The 4,574-nt window shown below is 41.0% G+C and overlaps 1 long non-coding RNA gene across 2 annotated transcripts; it reads right to left on the bottom strand.

Moving 5' to 3' along the window:
- Positions 1 to 859: 859 nt before the first annotated feature.
- LOC119320280 lies at positions 860 to 4,248 on the bottom strand. 2 transcript variants are annotated; one of them, XR_005154888.1, is made up of 5 exons: positions 3,582 to 4,248; positions 2,587 to 2,722; positions 1,673 to 1,735; positions 1,378 to 1,436; positions 860 to 1,105 (listed from the first exon to the last, which is right to left on the bottom strand). It is a non-coding gene; the product is annotated as an uncharacterized LOC119320280 (long non-coding RNA). The 2 variants fall into 2 exon arrangements; XR_005154887.1 differs by having other exon boundaries at positions 1,677 to 1,735.
- Between the last annotated feature and the right edge of the window lie 326 nt (positions 4,249 to 4,574).

Below are 4,574 nucleotides of genomic sequence, written 5' to 3'. Positions count from 1 at the left end.
ATAACCTGGCTGATAGCTTTTGCAAATCATGAGCATTATGAATTCCAAACAAACCTACAACTACTAGAACCAATCTCCAATCCTTTCGCTGGTAGCACCTGCATTAATTTAGTAGCAAAATAAAAATAAGTAGCAATAAGAAAGACTTGGAGCCAAGTAGTGACTCGGTGGAAGGTAGGGAAAATGTACAGCAAGGAGAAGATAAAGCGACAGCATCTTGTGAGTTTTTATCAAGCAGAAAAGGAGAGCTTCTTTGTAATGAAAAATCACACCTGCATCGCATTTCCTCCATGACAGATCTGAACACCATGTTGTAGTAGCGTAGTGGGGAGCAGACACTGCGCTCGTCGTCAGGGTGGCGGGAGACGTGGTGGGAAGCAAGGAGACGTCCACCTTGACGCACCGGCCCCGTCAACCAGTCCTTGTGGCGGTGCCGAAGGGAGCGAAACCAGAGGCGTGTGGACGGAGACGAGGTTGACGACTCTACACCACAACACTGACGCAAGGATAGAAAAACTGCCGGGAGAAGTGACTTAGAACGGCAGGCAAACTGCCGGGAATGGTTTTCTCCCGGCAGACAGAACTGCCAGAAGAACGACTGTCGGGGATTATAATTCCCGACAGATAAAGATCTCCTGGCAGTTTGTATGCCCTCATGTTCCAATTTCTCTTGGCAGTTTCTATTCTCTCGGCAGACTTGTTCTCCCGGCAGTTAATAGTTTTCCCGGCAGATAATATGCCAGTGGTATCCTATTTCCCAATCTATATCATTATTACACTTTAGTATTGCATTTCTTCATTTATTTTACATTTAGATACACAATGACGAGGCATCCATTGAAATAAACCAGAAGGAATCTGCACAAGTACTTCACATTCATATTATAAATTCTGTTCATCAAACATTTACAATGTTACAAACATATGCAATTCACTGTTTACATGTGAAGATCTACATCATAATTTAGTATTTGCAGTTTCAAGGCGTCCAAGTTGTACAGAATGGAACAAGAACAAAGAGTAAAGCTTGTAAGGTCTTCTAGGTGAGCTCAAAGCATATGGTTACGACAAGGTATCTTAACCCGTCTTCAGGAACATTTCCAACCTGGACAGTAAGAGAAAATTTGAAAAACACATGTATAATAAAACATTATCCGCATTACATTGATTTACAAAACTCGAAAGAGTTTATTGAGTGCACCATTCATGTTCTATAAGACATACGTCTACAACATCAAGAGAATTTCTAATCAAATTTCCTTTCAAGGCATCAACTGAATATTCAATTTAATGGAAAAATAAAAAATGTCAACAGTTTCATGCATTGACACATAAATGATGCACATCTAGTTCACCACAATTACATCGTATGCTTACCTATGATATAAATTTTAGTTTCATGTATGTGAAGATTCCATAGAACACCGTCCAGGAAACTGCACATAAGACAAAATAGGAAGTGATCTAAGGAAGTGACATCCACAACTTGTATGAATTATTGACATCATCGGATTTTGTATTTTGGTATAAGCACACAAAGAATGTAGTTCAAGATATGAAATAGTTTCATCCCATGGAAAACAGCAAAATTCAAACATTTTTCCAGCACGAACATGATAGTAGTATAGAAACCAAAATGTTTGGTGTTATGTTGAAGTGGTTTACAACATACTTACTAGTCTTTTGGGCTCCCAGTCACATGTGCCAATGTTCTTATCCAATGTACTAGCACTTTCTGCAAGAAATAGAACAAGTTGGATGTCATAAAGAAAAGTTAGATGTCACAAATATGGTGCTGTTTCCAGTCTTACATGGTCAATCAGTTGGCAAAATTATATGCACAACACCTATTTAATCACAAATTGAGTGGCTCGAGACATGCAACAAAATGGACGCGTAGTTGACAGAACACCTATTTCCACTAGTATTGATTTTAGACTTCTAGTGTGTATCTATAGCAAGATTCCTGTTGAGTACAAAATATTGAACAGTAATGCCAGGTCTAACCACTTTACACATGGAAAGGTACATTTCTCCTAAACAATGCAAGTCGGTTATAACTTAATTAGTCTATGAAAGATGATGCAGGACCATAGAGATAATCGAGGATGTGATTCCATTTTGCTTGTCTTAAGGAAAAAGGAGTATTAGATTAAGGAAAAAGAAGTATTGGACTATGCATAGGAACACAAATGAAGGCAACACCTATGCTATTCATAAATGACTCTACGACTGGCAGACCAAGACACTGTTTCAAGTACTGGCCCAATAACAAAAGACTAAGCTTTAGAGTACACAAGACAAGCAAAAGCTTAGTTCCATACATGTCAAAGGTTCCACTAATTATATGCATAAAAAGGATAAGCACATTCAGGACAAGCATAGTTCGTATCTTTACTGCAGTTTCATTTACATGAAGCATATAGGAAACTAAATTCAAAATAAAGTTTCAATGTTCTGAAATAGCAACAAGCATGTATCCGAAAGGAAAATACTAAATCCAAGACTTAACTACCAAGATAAACTGCCCCCCATACCTCATCCATAACATATAGAAATTATTTTTCCTACATGTGAAAGGAATACCTTTTTAAGTGTTTGTGTCGCTGCTATTATATGCCAACTCCTCAACGACCCTTAGGAGGTCAGACAATATAATTCTTGAGCGCAAGGAGTTGTGGACTCTTTTAGGCAAGCATTTAATGCTATGCATCAACGTGTTCTGGTGAAAAAAGAGCTTAGATCAGCCAATGATTTAGAATAAAGTGTATCGAAGAAGGCAGCATCAAAAAAATATTCCAGGAACTTCAGAAAATTATGTAACTTGTCGGTATGCTACTTCATCAAGGGAGGACTGATCACGATGTGAGATTACAGTGGTGGCTTGATTATTAAGGCATGGTTCATATTAAATGTGCGTGTAGCCAACCAACCAACACGGTAAGAAACAGATTGTTTTTCTTTCCTTTTCTGGATCATAAGATGCAAATTATTGAGGCTGCAACTCAGAAAATCGACCCCTCATCACAAGCAAACTATATTCGTGTTGGGCCTTGCAGGGCTTCTATTATCTGGCATAGATGCCCTGCATGGTCCAACAAGCCCAATTTAGTGCAGTGTGTGATAGCCTTATGGCAGTGCCAGCCACTTATGGCATTCCTTTCTACAATTATTTTTCTGCCTAGTGCAATGTTTCATGCAGGTTGAGTATTCAGATAGGGCACCATTGAACTGCCTGCTTTGATAGTGTAACAATTTGGTAGATGATAAATCAGGGAAGGAAAAGTAGTTAATTTTGTAGAGCAATTTTCAATATCAACTCATGTCAATAATTTAGTTCTTGTAGATGCTAACACAAGAAACTTTCTAGAGTTGTATACAGTCAGCCATTAGTGAGTGAACTTTCTCAAGCTGTGAAACACTTTCCTTCAGTTGTGCAATGTCTGAACCTGAATAAACAAAGACCCGTCCATGTCACTAAAATTGGTTGGATAGAAGAACATTACATTTTACAAATCATAGGCACATATACATGCATATTAAGATAAGAAAATGAAATACAAGAGTAAGGGTACAATAACCTGGCTGATAGGCTTTGCAAATCATGAGCATTATGAATTCCAAACGAACCTACAACTACTAGAACCAATCTCCAATCCTTTCACTGGTAGCACCTGCATCAATTTAGTAGCAAAATAAAAATAAGTAGCAATAAGAAAGACTTGGATCCAAGTACTGACTCGGTGGAAGGTAGGGAAAATGTGCAGCAAGGAGAAGATAGAAGATAACGCGATAGCATCTTGTGAGTTTTCATCAAGCAGAAAAGGAGAGCTTCTTTGTATGGAAAAATCACACCTGCATCGCGTTTCCTCCATGACAGATCTGAGCACCATGTTGTACTAGGGTAGTGTGGAGCAGACACCGTGCTCGTCGTCAGGGTGGCGGGAGACATGGTGGGAAGCAAGCCGGTGTCGACCTCGACGCACCAGCCCCGTCAACCAGTCCTTGTGGCGGTGCCAAAGGGAGCGAAACCAAAGGCGTGTGGAGGGAGGCGAGGTTGACCTCTACGCACTGGCGTCATCGACATGGGTGGAGGTCGCACAGATCAGCGGAGGGGGTCGATGGTGAAGGCGCATTCGAGGGCAGAGGGGTCGGTGGTGGAGGGCGCGGTCGAGGGCAGAGGGAGTGTCGGCGGCGGCGACGGTGGGGGAGGAGGGCTCTCTAGGGTTCGATTTGGGAAAGAACTAGTTGGGGACGGCGGCTAGGTCTTTTGAGCGAAATTTTTTAATCTTTTTTTAGAAAGTTTTCGGTCTATTGCGCGTTCCCGCGCCACCACACGTTTGGGCCCAATTGGTTTTGGTCTCGCGCCATGGACAGCCCGGCAAATAGTGGGCCAGGTTTAATTGTGCCGGCAGATTTGATGTCCTAAAACATGGACACCATTTCCGGCAATGCACATGCCCTTTATACTCAACTTCTCCCGGCAGTTTTTCCACCCTTAAGTATTTCTACTGGCAGTAACTAGATTCCCGGCATATATTTTTCCCTTGTTCTACTATTTCTCCCGGCAGTTA

Source organism: Triticum dicoccoides, chromosome 6B (genome assembly GCF_002162155.2).
Source record: "Triticum dicoccoides isolate Atlit2015 ecotype Zavitan chromosome 6B, WEW_v2.0, whole genome shotgun sequence".
Lineage (NCBI taxonomy): Eukaryota > Viridiplantae > Streptophyta > Magnoliopsida > Poales > Poaceae > Triticum > Triticum dicoccoides.
The sequence above is the reverse complement of the archived record's forward strand: the minus strand, read 5'-3'. Positions and strand labels throughout refer to the sequence as shown.